The 23,364-nt window shown below is 52.8% G+C and overlaps 1 protein-coding gene across 3 annotated transcripts in view; it reads right to left on the bottom strand.

Moving 5' to 3' along the window:
* BCAM (basal cell adhesion molecule (Lutheran blood group)) overlaps nucleotides 1-23,364 on the bottom strand; it is a 444,431-nt gene that overhangs the window by 290,347 nt on the left and 130,720 nt on the right. Inside the window, exon 1 of one of the 3 annotated variants that reach the window (XM_085615484.1) lies at nucleotides 941-1,188. The exons of the other annotated variants lie outside the window; for them this stretch is intronic. The gene's annotated coding sequence lies outside the window, so the exon portion shown is untranslated. Of the gene's footprint in view, nucleotides 1-940; nucleotides 1,189-23,364 lie in introns of those variants that run through there. 3 annotated transcript variants of the gene reach the window in all.

Genomic DNA, 23,364 nt, shown 5'->3' with positions numbered 1-23,364 from the left:
CAGTTTCCGACCAGGGTGTGTCTGCAGCTGCAGGAGAAAGTACAAGCCATAGCTCAAACAGCGAATAATATAATAGCATAGTGTGTATTTGTAAAGCGCACCTTTGCCCTCACCCCTGGGTGTCTTGGCGCTGATATGACAAACATTTATTGCTACCCAACTAAATGGTACTGATTTTATCAACCTCGTAAGGATGAAAGGCTCAGTGGATCCGGCTTCATTGGAACCTGTGACAATGCGGCGAACAGGGTGGCAGTTGCATTCCTCGTCGTGGATCAGGTCACTAATTGAACAGAACGCGCCGCCATGGTTTTTATTCAAATGCTTGTTTCATTTGCCTTGGTTGTGTTCTCGGATTGTTGTGTTCTTCGGCTGTTTGAACCAAACACTCTTATCCGATAGTATTTCTAACTTTTCAACACAGTTTGCCAAGATATTTTTAAGTTAACGTGTAAATATAGCGCAGACTCGACCCGAAGGCTATCGGAGCGCTGAGTTGCGTTCCACACGGACTCGTTTATTTTGCTAGGCGGGTGAGAATAAGTGATTTGCTCATAATCACTGGATTTTGAGGATTTATTTATATTTATGCATTTGTGCGCTTCTGCAGGAACCTGCGAAGTGCTTCTAACTCCAGTCATGCAGCTACTTATGTGAAAGGAACGTGTGCTGCTGCTGGTATTTCTAATTCACTCTCAAACTTCTGCTGTCTGGACTCGCGACAGGAAGGATCACACTGCCGTAGGTATTTTTATGGGCCCCGAGGGTGGCCTTTGCTTGTCGTCTATAAATGTACATTACAACTACTAGTTTTTTCAGCTCATCTAAATTCATATAAATAAAAATGTTACAGACAATTATCATGCAATAAAATTTGCAAAAGAAAAACGGTGTCAGTAATTCGAGTAAATATATAAGAAGACATTGCTCTACAGCATACCTTAAAAACATTGCCAATACCTCTTGCTTCACACTTATAACGTCCGAAAGGTGAGACCTATTGGCTATGCCAATGCTTGTTTGTTGTTGTGGGTGTTGCCATCAAGCACCATTTGGTGGCACAGCCATCCTGTGGCATCAGATGCGGGCCACGGACCTTCCCGTGCGCAGATGATTTTTCCCCCCATGGGACCCGTGGATCCGGGACCTTCCTCCTGTGTGTTCCTGTTTCCTTCTGCTCCCCTGTGTGATCCCCTTTCATTTCCGGGGAGGCGGCAGGGTAATATTCAAGCTGTAACCGGCTCCTACAGAGTAGCCATCTTGCTCTGCAGTGGGAATCTTTCCTGGACTCGCGTGCTGTGGGATCTGTCTCTTTAGGGCGTGAGTTCATTCTTGCAAGGGGTGTATTCGCCCGCTCTGTCCCACTTAATTCATTTCCTTTGGGTTGAGCTTCGGGTAGTGATGGACGTCCAGCTCTGGATGGAGCGGCCAATGTTTGATGGGCTTGATTCCGCGGTGTTTCAGCCCCTCCCCTCCTTGCTGTGTTTCTTGTTCTCTTCTGTCTGGGGTGCACACCTTCTCCCCTAAAGTTATGAACACGCCTGTCAATGTTTTACTTCCTGGCGATGGCTCCGTTCTTGTAGTTCAGCCTCCACAGGGCTCCAGCGCCACTGGACACTGCAGCAGAACCGTCCACGCGGTCACCGGACGGTTGGACACGATGAACAGGTGTGTACGGTGGTCGCCAGGGATGCCCACCACAAGGCTGCTGACACACTGACACATGTGTGAGCCTCATTCACTGGCAGGCTACCTTGGGAGTCCAGTCTTGAAAGGTTCATGAACTGCACCGACCTCGCCCAGGGACGGCGCTGTTCTCAGGACGTTTGGAGGCCCAGGCCCGGCTCCAGAAATTTTTGTTTGGGTGGGCCAAGGGGGCATTTGGGTGGGCCACGCGGGCTCGATTTGTCACTTCAGGAGGTAGTATACAAGCCATAGATTACATCATATCTACTTGCAAACAGTCACTATGATTACTTCTGTGTGTATACAGAGCATGTGGAGAGTTATTTATTGGCGCCCCACCACTGACCTCTTTCTCTGTAGATACCTTTACTACCACCCTCCAGCAGTCCACTCCATCTCTCTGTAGCCCCTCCCCCTCACGACTTCCTCCTCAGACTCCCTCACTACCACCCTCCAGCAGTGCCCCTCATCTCTCCGTATCTCCCACCTTGCCCCCATGACCTCCTCCTCGGATTCCCTCACTACCACCCTCCACCAGTGCCCCTCCCCATATTGACCTCCTCCTCGGATTCCCTCATTGCCATGCTCCACCAGTGTGCCTCATCGCTCCATAGCCTCGCCCCCTATTAACCTCCTCCTCAGACTCCCTCACTACCACCCTCCAACAGTGCACTTCATCTTTCCGTAGCCCCCCCCATGACCTCCTCCTTGGATTCCCTCATTGCCACCCTCCACCAGTGCCCCTCATCGCTCCATAGCCTCTCCCCCCTATTGACCCCCTCCTCAGATTCCCTCATTGCCACCCTCCAACAGGTTCCATCATCTCTCTGTAGCCCGTCCCCAATAAACTCCTTCTCAGATTCCCTCACTGCCACCCTCCACCAGTGCCCCTCATCTCTCCATAGCCTCTCCTCCTCAGACTCCCTCACTACCACCCTCCACCAGTGCACTTCATCTTTCCGTAGCCCCCCCATGACCTCCTCCTCGGATTCCCTCACTACCACCCTCCATCCGTGTTCTTCATCCCTCCGTAGCCCCTCTCTCATATTCGAATTAACTTGTTGTACAGCGCTACTCATAGTGTAGGGTGTCACAGTACTTACATCACGCACACATTATGCAGAGACAATGAATCCTACAAGTATGTAAATCAGCCTATAGGGAGTGTCACATAAGCCAATGAGGATTACAAGGTGTAGGAATCACGTCATCCATACTGGTGGGCAGTATGTTTTAAGAGGGTTTGGTCTGGAGGCGCACAAACGCAGGATTTAAAGCATACCCCAGTGGTTACGGGTTGGCTTTACTGATTAAAATGTATATCTGACAAAACAAACTCTTTATAGCAACATTAGAGTAATGAAAGACTGGGAAAATTCTTACTATATTACAACACAAAAAAATACGTTCTAATTATACCATCCAGGTTTGTCTGCAGCTCTTTGATGTCACTGTCCTATTTTAGGATTGTAACTTCTGTACTGCAAGTAACCCACTGAGCTAGCTACATAAAATACAGTTTATCTCCATTTAAAAATTACGAACATACAAAATATTGCTCTCCAGCAGGATCATTAATCGCCAGAGTTATCTGGACATTTTAGTGGTTGTGTCTTGCATCCGTCATGATAACGATACAATGATATAAATTAAATATACACGGCACACACGAAGCATGTGTCTTGCCGGGCCCTCACAGAATTTTTAAATATTAACTAATATACACACATCCTCGAAGCATAAATGAAGTATGTATCTACCTGGGCCTGTGCAAATTTAAAAAAACAGAACACTAGCCACAGCTACGTTCAAACTCTGTCACAGCGGATCTGATAAACAGCCGAAGGGGTCTGGAAAGGTGAATCAGGATCCACAAACTCCTTTTCTCCAGCTCTGAAAAGAAGGATATATCCAGGCAGCAGGACGGCGCGCACAGATCACAGCGTAGCAAAGAGGATTCCTCCCCGTCGCCATGCCCCTGTACCTGCACCAGTGGGCGGGGCACAACCCACCTTTCTAAAAGGAGATGCGTGATTGGGGGCGCCTGTGAGAAAGAGCCCAGGCCCAATCACGCAGCTCCTTGAAAAATAGCGTTCGAGGAACATTTTAAATTGCAGTGGCCATTTTCTGTTGGCCTTCCTGACGTCACTGCGAGGGCCACGGTTCCTGGTTGGGTGGGCCAGTCTCATGTTTGGGTGGGCCTGGCCCACCCGCTAGAACCGGGCCTGTGGAGGCCTCTGGCCTTCTTAGCGCCTCTGGCCTTCTTAGCGCCTCTGGCCTTCTTAGCGCCTCTGGCCCTCTTAGCGCCTCTGGCCCTCTTAGCGCCTCTGGCCCTCTTAGCGCCTCTGGCCCTCTTAGCGCCTCTGGCCTCTTCGCTCGCCTCTGGCCTCGTCGCTCGCCTCTGGCCTCGTCGCTCTCCTCTGGCCTCGTCGCTCTCCTCTGGCCTTCTTAGCTCCTCTGGCCTTCTTCGCTCCTCTGGCCTCTTAGCTCCATCACCAGAACATTCCTTCGGACGCCCGGTCAGTTCTTTTCAGAAGTTTGGTTTTGGGAGTTTGAAAGGGCGTTCATTCTCTGGCCGAGGAGCTCCGGTTGGGATGAATGCAGCTGTTTGATATTTTACCCGTAAAGGTTTGTGGCTAAAAGTCTTCTATAGAAAACTAAACCAACAGCGACACTCTCCGAGAGCCCTGGCTGCAAGAGAGGCCCTCGAGTGAGCGGGACCGGGCGAGTGATAGAGGCTAAAACTACAACAAGTGCAAGAGACGAGGGGAGCTTTGAAAGTAGAACCCCCCCCCCCCCCCCCAAGGTCACTTATTGAGGGGTCCTCTTGGCACCGATGCTCAGAATGTTCTTAGCATGGCTCCATCTATCAGCGAGTGAACCCACCCCGGGCAGCGTCGCTCTCCTTGGACCAGGCGCCCGGTCCATCCATCAGTGGCCGGCCAGGCTGTGACGAGGAGCTCCTGGCCTCCCCTCCGCTCAGTTATCAGGGCCTCGAGGATTATTTCTTAGCGCCAAGAAATGTAATCATTAGGACACAAAAGGTTTCCATCCCATGTGCTGATGAAAGGGATTCTAAATCCCTTTTTAATTCGCCTTTCTTAGACATGGCACCCGTGCTTGGGAAGTGTTCACAGCCAGCATACTTGAGGAATTCATTGTATTGCTACTGAGTGATTTTAAATTGAATTTTTGTGTATATATATGTAATGGTTTTGTGGGTATTAGGCGCTGTAATACACTTATGTTTAAAATAATTAATATAAGCACCCATTGAAAGAGAGGGAATGTGGGTTTAATAATGTCCCATTGAATGGGGCTGGAGACGAAGGAGCTCTGAGAGAAGGGAGGGGTGGATTGACTGACCACGGAGTATGGGTCGGTAACAGGGGCGGTGGGGCGCCCCACCCACCATCCTCGGTCACAGGGGCGGTGGGGCTCCCCACCCACCATCCTCGGTCACAGGGGTGGTGGGGCTCCCCACGCACCATCCTCAGTCACAGGGGTGGTGGGGCTCCCCACGCACCATCCTCAGTCACAGGGGTGGTGGGGCTCCCCACCCATCATCCTCGGTAACAGGGACGGTGGGGCTCCCCACCCACCATCCTCATCTGCAATTTATGGGTCGGTAACAGGGGCTGTGGGGCTCCCCACCCACCATCCTCGGTCACAGGGGTGGTGGGGCTCCCGACACACCATCCTCGGTCACACAGGGGCGGTGGGGCACCCCACCCACCATCCTCGGTCACAGGGGTGGTGGGGCTCCCGACCCACCATCCTCGGTCACACAGGGGCGGTGGGGCACCCCACCCACCATCCTCAGTCACAGGGGTGGTGGGGCACCCCACCCACCATCCTCGGTAACAGGGGCGGTGGGGCTCTCCACCCACCATCCTCGGTCACAGGGGTGGTGGGGCACCCCACCCACCATCCTCGGTAACAGGGGCGGTGGGGCTCTCCACCCACCATCCTCGGTCACAGGGGTGGTGGGGCTCTCCACCCACCATCCTCGGTCACAGGGGTGGTGGGGCTCCCCACCCACCATCCTCGGTAACAGGGGCGGTGGGGCTCTCCACCCACCATCCTCTGTCACAGGGGCGGTGGGGCACCCCACCCACCATCCTCGGTAACAGGGGCGGTGGGGCTCCCCACCCACCATCCTCGGTAACAGGGGTGGTGGGGCTCCCCACCCACCATCCTCGGTCACAGGGGTGGTGGGGCTCCCCACCCACCATCCTCGGTAACAGGGGCGGTGGGGCTCCCCACCCACCATCCTCGGTCACAGGGGTGGTTGGGCTCCCCACCCACCATCCTCGGTAACAGGGGCGGTGGGGCTCCCCACCCACCATCCTCGGTCACACAGGGGCGGTGGGGCTCCCCACCCACCATCCTCGGTAACAGTGGTGGTGGGGCACCCCACCCACCATCCTCAGTCACAGGGGTGGTGGGGCTCCCCACGCACCATCCTCAGTCACAGGGGTGGTGGGGCTCCCCACCCATCATCCTCGGTACCAGGTGCGGTGGGGCTCCCCACCCACCATCCTCATCTGCAATTTATGGGTCGGTAACAGGGGCTGTGGGGCTCCCCACCCACCATCCTCGGTCACAGGGGTGGTGGGGCTCCCGACCCACCATCCTCGGTCACACAGGGGTGGTGGGGCTCCCCACCCACCATCCTCGGTAACAGGGGCGGTGGGGCTCTCCACCCACCATCCTCGGTCACAGGGGTGGTGGGGCTCCCCACCCACCATCCTCGGTAACAGGGGCGGTGGGGCTCTCCACCCACCATCCTCGGTCACAGGGGCGGTGGGGCTCCCCACCCACCATCCTCGGTAACAGGGGCGGTGGGGCTCTCCACCCACCATCCTCGGTCACAGGGGTGGTGGGGTACCCCACCCACCATCCTCGGTAACAGGGGCGGTGGGGCTCCCCACCCACCATCCTCGGTCACAGGGGTGGTGGGGCTCCCCACCCACCATCCTCGGTAACCGGGGCGGTGGGGCTCCCCACCCACCATCCTCGGTAACAGGGGCGGTGGGGCTCCCCACCCACCATCCTCGGTAACAGGGGCGGTGGGGCTTCCCACCCACCATCCTCGCTCACAGGGGTGGTTGGGCTCCCCACCCACCATCCTCGGTAACAGGGGCGGTGGGGCTCCCCACCCACCATCCTCGGTCACAGGGGTGGTGGGGCTCCCCACCCACCATCCTCGGTCACAGGGGTGGTGGGGCTCCCCACCCACCATCCTCGGTCACAGGGGCGGTGGGGCTCCCCACCCACCATCCTCGGTCACAGGGGTGGTTGGGCTCCCCACCAAACACCCTCAACTACAATTTATGGAACGGTAACAGGGGTGGTGAGACTCCCCACCCACCATCCTCGGTCACAGGGGTGGTGGGGCTCCCCACCCACCATCCTCGGTACCAGGGGCTGTGGGGCTCCCCACCCACCATCCTCGGTAACAGGGATGGTGGGGCTCCCCACCCACCATCCTCATCTGTAATTTGTGGGTCAGTAACAGGGGTGGTGGGGCTCCCCACCCACTATCCCCGGTAACAGGGATGGTGGGGCTCCCCACCCACCATCCTCATCTGCAATTTATGGGTCGGTAACAGGGGAGGTGGGGCTCCCCACCCACCATCCTTGGTCACAGGGGTGGTGGGGCTCCCGACTCACCATCCTCATCTGTAATTTGTGGGTCAGTAACAGGGGTGGTGGGGCTCCCCACCCACTATCCCCGGTAACAGGGGAGGTGAGGCTCCCCACCCACCATCCTCGGTAACAGGGACGGTGGGGCTCCCCACCCACCATCCTCATCTGCAATTTATGGGTCGGTAACAGTGGCGGTGGGGCTCCCCACCCACCATCCTTGGTCACAGGGGTGGTGGGGCTCCCCACCTACCATCCTTGGTAACTGTGGCGGTGGGGCTCCCCACCCACCATCCTCGGTAACAGGAGTGGTGAGGCTACCCCCCACCGTGCTCATCTGTGATTCTAAACCTGAGCACACCCAAGTCCCACCCGCCACATGTCTGTGCCTGCTCCCACCTGGGTCCCACCTGGATCTGGAGTCCAAGGGGCTGGTCACGGGCCCCGACATGGACTGGGGAGGTCTCACTGCTCCCCATACCACAGCACGCGTTGGCTTTTTGTGATCTGTGGCATTTCAGTTGGAAGTGTGGACCTCTAATGATTGTGTCACTGCGGAACTGCCCCCATCCACCCCCTCAAGCACCCCCCACCGGGCAACCAGAGGAACACCGAGGCCAGGCTGCGCTTCAGGAGAAGAAATGCAATAAAGAGGAATTTGTACTACTTATGATGTTACAATGAGATTTAAAATAAGGCAAAGATGCCTTTAAGACATTTACCCAATGTAGGAAAGTAGGATCTGCCCTCATGGTCACCCCCAGTTTTTGAGGGTGTCATACTGTTTTTCTGATTTGGCTGACTGGGATCCTGCTAATCAGGACCCCAGTCACTGTGCATCTTCCCTTAATTGGCTGTGGTGAGTACCTTGGTACATTCCTAATTGGCTGCTGGTGTACCCTAGTAAGTCCCTGGTATATGGTACTAAGGTACCGAGGGCCTTGGTACCCCAGGGGTCCCCCATGGGCTGCGGCATGTGTTATGCCACCGATAAGGAATCCTCCAAACTCTGACTACAGGCCTCCCATTGCAGTCTGTGTGCGTTGGTGCTTATATCCTTATATCGGAGGTCACCGCACTTAAAACCTCTAAGCCACCCCTAAGGCAAGCCTTTCAGTCCCAAACTCAGGGTGCTCTGCTCCAAGTATGAGGGTGCCCCTGCATGAGCAAGACACCCCTACAACCTTCGGAGTCCATTCTCCCGGGTTGTAAGTGCATCAGCCATTGTGATACATCGAGTGGCCATGCGTCATTACGCGATGACCATCTCTAAACTGGCTGTAACAGACCCCGTCATGTTTGGTATCAAGCATGTTGGAATCATACCCCCGCACAGTAAAGGGTCCGATTCCATGCATTGTGAAGCTCCTCTGGGAGGCCCTCGGTGCTCCCGGAACCAGTCTAGACCCAGACAGCACCACACGGCTGCTGCCGACCAGAGACACAATGCTGCCCTCCTGCTGCTGAGCCAAGCGTGAGCAAGAGAAGACAACAATAGATATCCTGTGACAGGGAGGTGTGACCCCCGCTCAGACATAGTTTAGTGTCTGGGACAGGGTGGGGGTTCTAGACAGCACCACCGAGACTGCTTGAGGGGCACATCTGATGCCCTCCTTGCATAGTCCAGCTCAAACCAGTTCAGGGAGCCACTGGCTCCCGCTCTGGCACGAAACTGGACACAGGAGTACCATCCCCACTGACCGGCCCCTCCTCTGGAAGGGACCCCTGAATCCTCCCAACCATTTCCTTAGGGTACTTAAGGGCTTATCTGAGGATGAGTCCCTAGATTCGTCGGTGGATTTGATTCAGATCAAACCCCCCATTTTCTTCAACCATCTGGACATTCTGACAGAGTTGTGCAGACCGCTTTGGACTGACCGCATCGGACTTTGCCACGGGAACAAGACTGCATCCGGAAAGACTCTGTCTGCTCCTGTTCTCTTCATTCTGCAAGCCCGCTGCACCCTCAGGGTCCGTGCTCCGTGCAGATCCCTTCCAGGTCCTGTGGACATCCAAAGACACCCGAAGGAACCTCCCGTTGAGGGAAGGAGTCACTCCCCTGCATCCGCAGCACCACAACACAAGCCGACTGATTGCTGATCCTGGTCTCCAACTGGGTCGGTAACACAGGAGGCAGTTCTACAACATCCTCGAGGTCTGTGAGGCCACGATCCCTCGTCGCCACCGCCGGAACCGAGTCCCTGTGCACTGTGTCGGCTGGACGTTGCTAATGCTAGGTGACTCTCGTCTCCAGAGATCTTCGGGCCCTGTCGAGGGTCTTCTTTGATTCCAGTAGGCTCCCCTGCTTGCTCGGGGCCTACCCTGACTTACTTGAATGTGGTGAGTCTCTTGGACCTTGCTGATCCTGGCACTGTACCTTGTCATCTTCTACCAAGTGTTGCAATTGCCAAGGCCTGTTGGTGCTCCAGCCAGATAACAAACACCTGGATATTGACATCCAATGTGGGACAGCTCGTACACCATTCCTGGCCATCCTAGGTGTCACCTGGTCCACGTAGCTGCAAAGGCAAGGTGCCGTCAGCTCTTCTGCAACAGCAGACATTGGTGGGCACTCGACTCCCGTGCCTCCTGGTCACTCCTGAGTGACAAAGAGTCTGTCCACTCTGCTTGCAGGCTCTACTCTTCTTGAATCCAGGCTTGGATTTCTCCAGACTCTTCCAGCTTCTTCGCCAGTAGCATCTTGCTTGAAGTCCTCCATTGGGGTCTATGGTGGTTCCCGACGTCCCTTCAAACCTATGCACCTGGCTTTCCTGGGGCAGGTAAGCATGTCTTCCTGTTATACCACGGGTGGGGTGACTCTTGAACTGTCGATCTTCCACAGGGTGCCTTCCAAGTCCTCTGGGAAGGGTCCATTTTCTTAAGAATTGCAACCCCGACTTCCCCATTAGCTTACCTTGAGCACGTGGTCATGTATTCACTTACCACACGGCCTCCGTGAGGTTCCTGGGTCCTTACCTCGGGTGGTTCCTTGGTTCCCCAGCACTTCTAAGTCTTCTAGGTCCACTCTTGACTTCGGTCGTTAGTCGATTTCCACTATTTTTGTAGATGGTTTGGTCTCCTCAGGGAGCCCACTGTATTTCAGTGCTATTTACCTGTCGTATTATCAAAGTATTGTAATTGTATCACCGGGTAGAAAATATTGTATTGGGTTGGTGAGTGTCTCTAATAAAAAACTATCTTTGTAACTTCACTGTGTGGTTCTTTTTCACTTAATCTGTACTATAAGGTTAGATACTGGTGAAACAAGCTGCTCCACACTCCTCCTAGACTAAGCCTGAAGGCTGCTCTCCACAGCCACCACCTCGAGAGCTTTCTAAGGTTGTCTAAACCAGTGGTTCCCAAACTTTTGACTCCTGAGGACCCCCATTGAGTCACCACTGGAAGCCAGGGACCCCCAATCAATTTGTAGTATTTAAATTTCAGACATTTAAACAGTAATTCGAAAAAGATAAACACACGTGTGCACACAAAACAAATACTCGAATTACTAAGGACTTTAGGGGCATATTTATAAGCCCCTATCACCATTGGAATGTCAATTTTTGCGACATTCCAGTGGCGATAGGGACTTCGCCTTATTTACAAGGCAGCGTTAAGCCACAGGCAGTGGGTGTTGTGGTGGGCGTTCCACCCCAACACCCATTGATTTTGACGCTGCCCCCTATTTACAAGGGCAGCGTAAATAGGAGGCAGCGTCAAAATTAAGACGAGCGAAAACCTGGTCTTAACTTGGCAAAACAAGGAGAAATGGTTTCCCTCTCCTCATTTTTGCTTTTTCTATGTGTGCTGCCTTGTCAAGCACACATGAAAAAAACAAAACGCCTTGGATTGTTTGTGCAGGAAGATAACCCTTCCTGCACATAAACAATCTTTAAAAAAATGACACTTTGTAAATTCCATGTGTGCTGCATTAAGAAGCACATTTAGAAGTGACAAAAGTGCCTTTCAAGATTTCAAGGGGGACCTTCCTGTACATAAATAATCTTCCCCTGCATGGAGACACCCTGGCACTATGGTGCAAGGGTGCCTGCGTTGGCCCTATACTGCTAAGTGTAGTGCCAGGGCAGTGGGAAACGCAGGGCTGTACCATATTCTTGTAAATATAGTTTCAGCCCTGCGTTTTTGTGGCAGAGTGTCGTTAAGCCAAGGAGGCTAACAACACGCTCTGCCACTTCTGTTGTAAGTATCCCCCTTAATATTTTATATTGAAAGAATTTGCAAAAAACCAAAAAGTTTGATGGGAAGGTTCGTGCTGCATCTCCGTGACTAACTTTTAAATGGTTGGTTTTATTTCACTCTACGAGGCTCTTGCTCCTGCCAAGGCCTGACTAGAAACCCAAAGCAGCCCTGGCAAATATTTTCAGACCAGTCCCCATACGGTGCACACCAAGTGCAGTGAGGGAGCCTGACCACTACAAAGGGGACTTTGGGACACTTCCCTCCGCGCCCCCAAAAAGATTTTTGGAAACAATGGTGCAGTCTGCAACACATTGATCATTATATATTGAATTGTATTAGCTTTGAAAAATAGTAAATGAAGACCTTCCTATGCACCAGGATACGACAATCATTGTTGGGGTTCTTCAATGATTCCCTTATTATCACCCTTCAACAGTGTCTGTCATCTCTCCTTAGCCCCTCTGTCACATGCATTTAATTTGTTTTATAGTATCTCTATAGGATGTCAGAACACTTAACATCACACACATATAGAGACAATGAATCATTCGGTCACATCAGTGTATAGAAAATGTTACATAAGGCAAAGGGGACTAGAAGGTGTAGGATTCACATGTCATTCATACTGGTAGGCATTTTTAAAGAGTGCTTGGTCTGGAGAAGCACAAACTCAGGATTCATAACAGAACACAGTGGTTAGAATTGACTTTAACAATAAAAATGTATTTCCACCCAAATAAACCTTTTTTTAGCAGCATCAGGATAATGAAAGACTTATACCATGCAGTTTGAAAGCACCTCTTTGATGACAATTTATAGGTTACTGTGCTAGATTACGATTGTCACTTAGGAGCTGCACAGAAACAAAAGAATCTCTTTGACAAAAGCAGTAACCCACTGACCTATGCACATAAAATACAGTTTTTTAAATTGCATGGTACACGTTCTTTGCAGTATGATATTAATCCCAAAGCTGCCACTGGACAAAACGCTCATCTCTCTCCAACAGGTACATTAATCACTGGTGTTATCTTGACACTTTTATTGTTGCTCGAAAACTGCTAATTATACAAGGAACTTTGAAGTGCTTTTTAAACTGCTACCCGCGGACCCCCAGGGAATGTGTCACGGACCCCTGGGGGTCCGCGGACCACAGTTTGGGAAACACTGGTCTAAACCACTAAAAACGCCGTAAGGGTTGTCTGGATTGGTGCAGGGTGCTTCACTTGAATAAGTGGGCACCATATGCCAAGACTGCCTCCTACACCCAGGGACTCCACCTTTCAACTCATTTGAATGTATTCCTGATGCACACATTCAACCTTAGCATTTGTACGGAGGCCTGCAGAGGTGGGTATCGTTGGAGCTGGTGCCCTTTCTCTGCCAGCACAGAGGCTTCATTTCAGCAGGTCGCTGCCACAGCAGCTGGCATGAGTCCTGGGTATCTTCTGAGAAGAATTCAGTCACTTACCTGTAACAAGGGTTTTGCAGCTTGAGGGAGACTAGTTTCAGATGCTCCGCATTATTCAACCATGCAGTACTTGGGATTACATATACCCGATTGTATAAATACATTTTTTAATTGTCTTTGGCACTGACCGCGTGAGCGGTATATGTGCGCCTTATTACATCACTCGTCGACCCCAAATGCTCCACTGCAGAGCTTTCCTGTCCCCTGGATTCTTGTGAATGCAGGACAGTGGTGGCTCCACCGCAGTGGCAGAGGAGCGTTGCCCCACTGTTCGAGCAGTGGAAAGGAAGGGAAATATAAAATGATATTAACTGAAAGTTATCATCATCTTAGGTTTCCTTTGAGGGCGGGTGGGTGGGCGGGGCTGCTCTGCTCACGGACCAGGGCAGGGGAGGAGTGGTTTGCCGACTCCTAAGTGCGTAATGACTGTTTGGCTGTTCACTCATGCGCACTTACCCCTTCTCCATGCAGGCGGCATTACAGCCTGCATGGAGAACATGCCCACCCCTACAGCCCCTGGCTGAGCGCCGTGTCACGGTGCTCAGCCCAATCACAATGGTGCATTACAGCGTTGTGATTGGCTTAGGTGAGGGAGTCTGGCTGCCTGCTTCCTATTCCTGAAGCTGTAAGCAGGAGGGCAGGAGCAGGACCACAGACGTCGGACCCGGTGAAAAGGTAAGGTAAGTTATTTTTTTTACAAAACAAATTCTGAAGCTCCCTCCCGCAATAGCGACCCCCGAACGCATCACCCCTGCGACTTCCTGCCTCACCACCCACGAGCCATGATAGCCGCCACTGATGCATCACTATAATGTTTTCAAAGTGAATACCTTCATTTCATCAGCAAAAAAGTGAGCACTCTTTCAACAGCCACTGGTGGCTCACCCTCCCCCCCACCTTCGTAACTAGTGCTAAGAGGAGGGCCGTGCAAGCTCTCACCACCCATACAATGCCAAATGACAGCCATTTGCAACCCATCTACAGGGCAACGCACCATGTCTGTGGACCATCCCATATCAGGGCACAAGGTCATCAGCCCAACCAGAGGCGTCAGCGTACAACCTTTGCCACCACACGCCACGGGTGCACCAGTCCACCTGGCAGTGTGTGCCTTGCCACCCTTCAGCCAGATGGTAGATCCTGCCGCTGCAGCAGCCCATTGGAAGCCATGGCTTTGCAGACGCGCACACTATTTCCATGCCACGAGAGAGGCGTATCCTGTTGCGGAGCGCTAACTCCGCCTTCCCTATGCAGGTGAGGAGGTCTTCAAACTGTACGAGATCCTTCGTAACTTAGAAGATGAATGACCTGATAGCACTTGCTGTGCTCAGCACGCCCTTCGATCCATGGATCAATCCCAGCTTTGAAAGATTCAAAACTTCACCAAACGCGACAGTGAGATAATGAGTCTACTGATGGGTCTTACGAGCAACTGGCAAGATGGCAAACATCTGCACCCCGGACGCAACACAAAAGAGGTCCACTCGCAGATCACCCAGGGCTGCAAGTCCAGTGTGCTACACGCCTCAACCGGAGGGCAACGGGTGTGAAGCTGGAGGACATGTTGGGGCTCCCATGATCACATGCGCTGTCAAACAGCAGAGCGGAATGAATTGAAGAGCCGCTGGTGAAGGCCAGCCAGTAAGATCCTGCTTGACCTGGTCACTTGAGTGAAACCAGAGTCAGTTAACCAGATACGCAAGGCGCGGCCCACGACCCCGACAACCGGGCCCATCCGCCAAAACACAACCTGCCATTACTTTGGGTGAGACCCCCTCTCAGAGTCCTAGTGTCCGATGGGAGGGAAGTACTGTTCGAGATGTGGGAGGAATAACCACTTTTTGCAGGTGGCCGAGGGGGAGCAGATGCAGACATGGCGGAACACAGTGATGACATGTGATCCCATTAAAGAGCTCAACTAGGGAGAAAGGTGGGGAAACCACACCCCAATGCAGAAGAGAACACATCTCCAACACAGCAAAAGCGGAAGCCAACACAAGACTCGACACAAGATCAACGGCCAACTTACCTCGGCTCTTAAAGCCACTGGGGCAATGGCAAACTTCATGGACATGCAGCCCCGAAACGCCACTATGAAGACAAGAATCTTTGTTTATGGGAGCGACAGGCCAATCGCGCTAGCAGGAAAGCTTGAGGGACACGTCTGCCACCTACAGCAGTGGATCAACGTGAGGTTCTAGGTCACCATGAAGGCGGAGATATCCTCATCAGCTGCCGCACCACAGAAGGTCTGGTGCAGGGAGTGTTCGCCAGTCAAGTACACACCTACCAAGTGGAACACCTTCTACTAGAATTCGGACATGTGTTTAAAGGCCTAGTGTGTCTCAAGGACTAGCACGTCAAACTTCACGTGTCACTAGCATTGAGGTCCCATGGTGTCCCTTTTCATCTGAGGGAACAAGGGAAACAGGAGCTGGTGAGACTCGAAAGCCAAGGAGTAAGCGTGATGGTGTCCAGTAAGACTTCCCTGGGTATCTTAATGGTAATCGCCCCAAAATCTAAACAACAATAATCGGTCCGACTTTGTGTAGATATTCGCCTCTCCAACCATGCGACCAGGGAGCACCAAATCACACAGACTATGGATGACACCTTAGTGGTCTCACCGGAATGAAATGATTCTCCAAAGTCGGCCTTATTTCAGGATACAACTAACTACTCTTAGACACTGGGAGCAGATACATTACTACCTTCTCAGCACATGACATCTGACGCTACAAAAGACTGAACTTTGGAATCTTTTCTGCGCCAAGGTTTTCCAAAAGGCCATATGGAAAGCTCTGTCCAGACTGCCTGGGGTAATCAACATCAGAACTGATGAGCTAATGTACTCCAACTCCCGAGACAAACACGATCAGCATATCCGATCCGTTCTACAAAGGGTGCAAGACCACGGCCTCACACTGACCAGGAGTAAATGCACACTCATTGACCAACGAGTCATGGTGTTGGGCTACGCAGTCTCATCAGAGGCCTTCAGCGTAGATCAGAGGAAGTCCCATGACGCCCGGAGGCTCCCAACACCAACGTCTTCCATGCAACGGAGACGTTTTCAAGGGATGGCAAACTATTGTGGGTGGTTCATCCCCAACTTGGCTATGCTCACCGACCCACTTAGCACACCGACGAGAGCCCACTGCCTGCAGCAGACTCCGTTTGACATGGCTATCGGCCCGGGCACAGAATCCAGCCTAGTTTGAATCCAGGCATCCACTTTGCCTGGTGAGTGAAACTGAACGCCAGACTGAAGTAACAATAGATCTAAGTGATCACCCGGGCTGCCTACCCACAGGCCCTTCCACTGAAAGAGTTTGTTGAGGTGTCATAACAAGATAGCGGCCTGGGATGAGAGAGGGACACAATTCAGTGTAACAATTGGGTGATCTTCCAGGCTCTGGAGAGTGCACGTGGAGCTCTGTGAGACACGTGATGGCCTCATCCTCAGAGGGAGGCGGAGCTCTGTGAGACAAGCGATGGCCTCATCCTCAGAGGCAGGCGGAGCTCTGTGAGACACGTGATGGCCTCATCCTCAGAGGCAGGTGGAGCTCTGTGAGACACGCGATGGCCTCATCCTCAGAGGCAGGCGGTGCTCTGTGAGACAAGCGACGGCCTCATCCTCAGAGGCAGGCGGAGCTCTGTGAGACACGCGATGGCCTCATCCTCAGAGGCAGGCGGAGCTCTGTGAGACAAGAGATGGCCTCATCCTCAGAGGCAGGTGGAGCTCTGTGAGACACGGGATGGCCTCATCCTCAGAGGCAGGCGGAGCTCTGTGAGACAAGCGATGGCCTCATCCTCAGAGGCAGGCGGAGCTCTGTGAGACAAGCGATGGCCTCATCCTCAGAGGCAGGCGGAGCTCTGTGAGACACGCGATGGCCTCATCCTCAGAGGCAGGCGGAGCTCTGTGAGACACGTGATGGCCTCATCCTCAGAGGCAGGTGGAGCTCTGTGAGACAAGCGATGGCCTCATCCTGAGAGGCAGGCGGAGCTCTGTGAGACAAGCGATGGCCTCATCCTCAGAGGCAGGCGGATTGTCGTACCCTGAGCCTCGCAGGATCTTGTGGCTCCACCAGGGCATGGCCAAGAGTAAGGCAAGACAAGCACGTAGCCCAGTGACTGCAGTGTCAACTAAACGAGAGGCTGAGAGACCGACTCCCCTAATCGCTTAAGACGCCTTAGCACACCGTGGACTCTAGTCCGTATGGGCTTTAGGAGTTTCCCAGGTGGACGAAAGGCAATGTGACAGTGTCGGATTCCTTGATGGCTCTAGAACGGGCAGCTCTCCAGTCTATATCTGACTGTTTGATGACTGACAGCTCTGCAGTCCCTATACCCGTTTGATAACGACCGCTATTCAATCAACTGCTTGTCGACAAACAGTTCTACAACCGGTAGTTCAATGATTGACTGACAGCTTGTCAACTGAGTACTTGTCAAACAAACGTTCTGTACCTTAGGGTTCAACTTCTGATACTCATTCAACTGACTACCTGACTGCTGATAGTTCCACAACTTGCAGATCAATGACTGACGGCTCTTCAACTGACTACTTGATGGCGCTCAGATGCAGGACTGACTGCTCAGTGACTGACAGCCCAAGGACTGACAGCTCTTTTTCCTGCAACCAAAAGACCAAGAGTTCTACAAGAGGTGATCAGTGACTGACCGATACAATGATGGCTCTTTAACAGGGTACTAGATGACGGATTTGAATACGTTCTCCGAGCGCTCAGCAGACCTCTCCTGAGCAGGTGTAGCGCTCAGCAGCCCACTCCTGAGCAGGTGAAGCGCTCAGCAGACCTCTCCTGAGCAGGTGAAGCGCTCAGCAGCCCTCTCCTGAGCAGGTGAAGCGCTCAGCAGACCTCTCCTGAGCAGGTGAAGCGCTCAGCAGACCTCTCCTGAGTAGGTGAAGCGCTCAGCAACCCACTCCTGAGCAGGTGAAGCGCTGAGCAGACCTCTCCTGAGCAGGTGAAGCGCTCAGCAGACCTCTCCTGAGCAGGTGAAGCGCTCAGCAGACCTCTCCTGAGCAGGTGAAGCGCTCAGCAGACCTCTCCTGAGCAGGTGAAGCGCTCAGCAGACCTCTCCTGAGCAGGTGAAGCGCTCAGCAGACCTCTCCTGAGCAGGTGAAGCGCTGAGCAGACCTCTCCTGAGCAGGTGAAGCGCTCAGCAGACCTCTCCCGAGCAGGTGAAGCGCTGAGCAGACCTCTCCTGAGCAGGTGAAGCGCTCAGCAACGCACTCCTGAGCAGGTGAAGCGCTGAGCAGACCTCTCCTGAGCAGGTGAAGCGCTCAGCAACCCACTCCTGAGCAGGTGAAGCGCTCAGCAGACCTCTCCTGAGCAGGTGAAGCGCTGAGCAGACCTCTCCTGAGCAGGTGAAGCGCTCAGCAGACCTCTCCTGAGCAGGTGAAGCGCTCAGCAGCAGACCTCTCCTGAGCAGGTGAAGCGCTGAGCAGACCTCTCCTGAGCAGGTGAAGCGCTCAGCAGACCTCTCCTGAGCAGGTGAAGCGCTCAGCAGACCTCTCCTGAGCAGGTGAAGCGCTCAGCAGACCTCTCCTGAGCAGGTGAAGCGCTCAGCAGACCTCTCCTGAGCAGGTGACCTGCTGAGGGATCGGAGAAGGTCTTGAATGTGGGGCCTCTCTGCTGAGGAGGGGTCGGCGGCTCGCACTCCTCCTGAGCGCCGGACCTATAGTTTTCTGATGGTCTATTATTTTTGGATTTATTTTGTGAAATCGTGGTCGAGTGCACCCGCTCTTCCCAGCCAATAACTTATTGATACTTGACGACTGAGGGTTCTCCAACTGACGGCTCAGCGACTGACGGCTCAGCGACTGACGGCTCAGCGACTGACGGCTCAGCGACTGACGGCTCAGCGACTGACGGCCCAGCGACTGACGGCCCAGCGACTGACGGCTCAGCGACTGACGGCCCAGCGACTGACGGCCCAGCGACTGACGGCCCAGCGACTGACGGCCCAGCGACTGACGGCTCAACGACTGACGGCCCAGCGACTGACGGCTCAGCGACTGACGGCTCAGCGACTGACGGCCCTTCAACGGACTACTTGACGATCAGCGGTTCTAAATCCGACAGCTCAGTGACTGACCGCTTGTATGGGACTGCTCCACCAGTGACCGGATGTGGAAAGCTAGAGACAGGTGTAAGGGGGAGGCTCGAATGTAAGAGGTGAGAGGAGCCTCTGGAAGAAAAGGTGGGCACATTAAAAAGTGAACAGGGTACAAACATACATGATCCCACCACGAGACGTGCATAGGACACCCCAGGAGGAATACACCGATTCAGGGGTACAAGAAACCGATATGTGGGTGACATTTAGATAGGGCTCCTCTTCGTGAACGCCTCCATCGCTGCCCCCCAGCACCCACCCACACCCCACAGGCTGCAAACAGCTGATGAGTTCAGCTAACTTTAAACCATGGGCACTGACTGCAGAGGCAACCACAGAGCGCCCAGAGGCCCGGGGAGCGACAAACCATGCGCTAGCCGAGAGGGAGCTCGGCTTTCCAACACTACCCCAGCGAGAGACCTCGACAGCCTCGGACTCGCTCGGAGGCCGTCGGGAGGGAGGCGCGCGCCAGACGCAAACCATACTTTTCCACATCAGTGAACATTGTTTATGAGATTAGCGCCAGGAACGGCCTGAGCCTCTAGGCGCCCGCGGGCGGCTGGGCGATAAAGAGGGCACTGAGCGGAGGGTGGAGGGGGTGGAACCGGTGCCAGGTGGAGGGGGGCGAACCGGTGCGGGGTTGAGGGGGGGGGGGCGGGCGAACGGGAGCGGGGTGGAGGGGGGGGGGGCGAACGGGAGCCGGGGGGGGGGGGGGGCGAAACGGTGCCAGGCTCGGACCCTGGAAGAATGGGTGGAAGCGGACATATCCGCAGGGGCGGTATTTAAAGACTAGAGTGGATAGAGTCATGTACACAGAGCAGGGCCCTTAATGAAGCAGTAGTGTGAAAGCGGAAGTGACGCGGGCGAGGCTGGCACTGGGGCGGGCGAGGAGGGTGGGTGCTCTGCCCCCGCCTGGAGGGGTCCCAAGCCCTGTACTGACCCCCGGTCATGCCCTGCCCTGGGCGCCTGGTGACCTCCTTTGCTCCATGCCCCCCTCAGAGTTACCTGTGGACCCCTGACCCCCCCCCCTAAAGTTAACCCAGGCCCCCGATCACGTGCCCTGTGAGCTCACCCCCTGTAGTGACGTCCGAGTGTGCCAGTGGTGACGTAAGACCATCTCCAATCACCCGGTGACCCCAGAACCCTCCTCTGGTGTCCTGACTCTAGAGTGGACGAGCCACAGGGAGAGCCGAGCCGGGGGTGAGCTCTGGCTCGAGGAGCCCGCGCCGACCTTTACAAGTCTGGCGTGTACACCACGCACCAAAGATCACGTAGAGGAGAACAAAGTCTTTAAAATGAAAGCAAAGGTGTGACTTTAACACCCGGAACCATTCACCTCCGCACACCAGATGATTTCAAAAGTTTTTATTAAAAGGTTGTTTTCAAACATGAAAGAAGAAGCGGGCCCCGCCCTGAAGACGGAGCAATCAGTGAACTACGAGGCAAGGAACTTATCATAGCCACTTTAAATGTCGCGTGGATTCTCAATAAAGATGGAGGAATATTACAGTCTCCGAACTCAAACACAAGACATGTTTAGTGAAATAAAGAATTTGCCTAAAATCACACGATTTGTTCAAGCTGGGCCCGAGCCCTGAGTTTCCAGTTCCACGCTGCTGTGCAGTTACAGCCGGCCCAAAGGTTAATGCAGTGTCCTTAATTCTTTGTGGGTGAGAATATCTAATATATACGGCTCTGTGCTGCTTTCTCACCCTTGTGCAGTGCAGTAACTTTTGTTGCTGTGCTGCATTGCGATAAAGAAAATCTGCCCCTTGGTGTGCATGCCTGGCCTGCCCAATCTAGCCTTAACCCTAGCACTCTCATGCAGTTGGTGGCAATTAATTAAAAAAAAAATACTCTTTCTGTGGGATTTCCTTACTTCACTTCTACCTTCACCCTCTCTCTTAACATGACTCTAGTTCTACTTCTCCATGTACCTTGAACCTCCCTCTCTATGTATCTCACATGTGTCTACCTGACCTCTCAATACCTCGACTTCATCTTTTTCTACCCTTTTCATGGCCTAGCCTGTCTCGATTTGCTTCTGTGCCTGCATCCATAATGATCACTCTCGACCTCTGCTCTACCTCTACTCTTTCTACCTCATACACCTCATTATTTTTTTCCATAAGACCTACCTGTATTTTTCCTCAATCTACTTCTCTTCTCACACAACCTTTTATTTATCTTTATTGCATCTCTGTCTCTACTACCCTACCTTTGTCTCTCAGCTTTCCCTACCTCACCACTCCTCGCAACTCTATTTGTTTTCTCCCTCTACTTCACGGCTTTCTCACCTGCACTCTTTCACTACCTAACCTCTCAACTTGCCTCTCCACTAGTTCACTACCTACCCTCTTCACTTCACCTTTACCTTGTTATACATCTGTTCCCTTTCCTTCAACTCTCTAGCTTACTCCCTTTTCACTACCTCTGCTCTTTTTTACTCTATCAACCCTTCTCTCTTTTTCTCTATTTCTTCCACAAACACATCTCTCTGGACCTCCTCTATTTCAGCTCCCGCCTTCACCTGAACTCTCTCACAATCTTTCTTTATTCATCTATTTCACCATCTCTTCAACTATCAAGGCGCTACCTCTGATAAACAGCACCACTTTTTCTCTGCACCTCTCTACCTCACATCTCTCAATATACCATAATTGACTGAATCTCTATCGCGACCATGTCCGTCTCTTTATCACTCTGTTCCTACATCTATATCGGCCCAGACTTCACTTTGTGAACCGAATCAAAACTGAGGTAAGGTGGTCCCTCTGGAATCAAAGGATGACACACCTGTCCCTTTACACCCCTTTTCTTAAGTGGTCGTAAGTACTTCTGATCACCTGTGTCCTCTGGATACGCGGGCAGCGATGTAGTAAATAAGGGTTCGTTTTCACCCAGGCACACCAGGAAAACTGCAAAAGAAACGAATTTCCGCAACCTCAGCACGTGCCGCACTACTCATGTTTACCTACTGTTTACCAAACACCTATCATGCTTCCCTTTCTTCCCTTTTTCACCTAAAATGTTTTTTTTCTTTGTATTTAAAAAATTGTAAGACTCACTGAGACACACCTTCCTACCACAGTTTGGCAATGTGTGACAGCTAGATGGCACCGCACGCGTCGTAACGTTCTGAGTCCCACCACCAGAAAGAATGCAGACTGACACACGCCACGCTGCACACGCGCGGGAAGCAGTTTGAGGAGGTTGAGTCTGCGCAGACCACTCTATCCTCAGCTTCCGACGTCTGCCAGCCGCAACGCCCGCCTTGGTGAGATTGAAACACCCCGGCGCCACTTACTGCCAATCAGGAACGAGGAACACAAGTGTGGGAAGGGGGGGGGGGGGTGACGGTCAGGGTGTTTGCAAGTTAGTGGAAGCCGGAGGCCGCCAAATCCCTGCCAGGGGCCGCGACGAATATGTATTGTATCCCAGTGGCGTCACTAGGGTTGGTGTCACCCGGTGCGGGTAACTCATGGTGTCACCCCTCACGACTTACCGCATGGACCTCCTCCGCTCCAATTCCGCCAGTGGACACAGTTGGCAAATAACGGGACCATACAGAATCCTTAGTAATGTTTGTAAATGTAGGTCCTATATGTACAAAATGTGCCTGTTAACAACAGTGTGATAATGACTCATTAATTAGGTTGTACAGTGGGCTACCTGCTAGTCAACAGTTTATTGGAATTTATAATACCATAGGTATGGTACTTTGTACTGGTGTGGTGTTCCCACTATCCAGCAACACGATATATCAGTGGTCGAAGTGGGGGGAAAAAAGTAGGGGAACTGTGGGCGGAAAATCAGAGGGCGGGAATAACCCAAGGATTGAAACAGTGGGCGGAGCCAGAGGTGTGACCAGAATGCGCAAACATCCCAATTTTTTGTATTTGTTTGGTTTCACTGCCCAGTTTTATCAACCAATGGATACACATGATTATTTAAGGTTATAAAGAGTTATTGACAGTAAAATGTATTCACAAAGTGAGATATGCTTCTAATCACAGACTGTCCCCAAATACGATTAAATGTGGAAGCACAAGCCATTCGTCTCCGAGCCATGGAGTTTCTGTCATCAGCACTTCTCCCTTTTCCAAAACAGGAAAAGGCTAAAAATCCTAGTTTGCAAATGTTTTCTAAATAATAATGGCTCTGCCATATTTGCCTCATAATGCAAGATCTGCTGCATGATCTGACCATTTAAACTA

The sequence above is a fragment of the Triturus cristatus genome, chromosome 7, assembly GCF_964204655.1.
Source record: "Triturus cristatus chromosome 7, aTriCri1.1, whole genome shotgun sequence".
Taxonomy (NCBI): domain Eukaryota; kingdom Metazoa; phylum Chordata; class Amphibia; order Caudata; family Salamandridae; genus Triturus; species Triturus cristatus.
The sequence above is the reverse complement of the archived record's forward strand: the minus strand, read 5'-3'. Positions and strand labels throughout refer to the sequence as shown.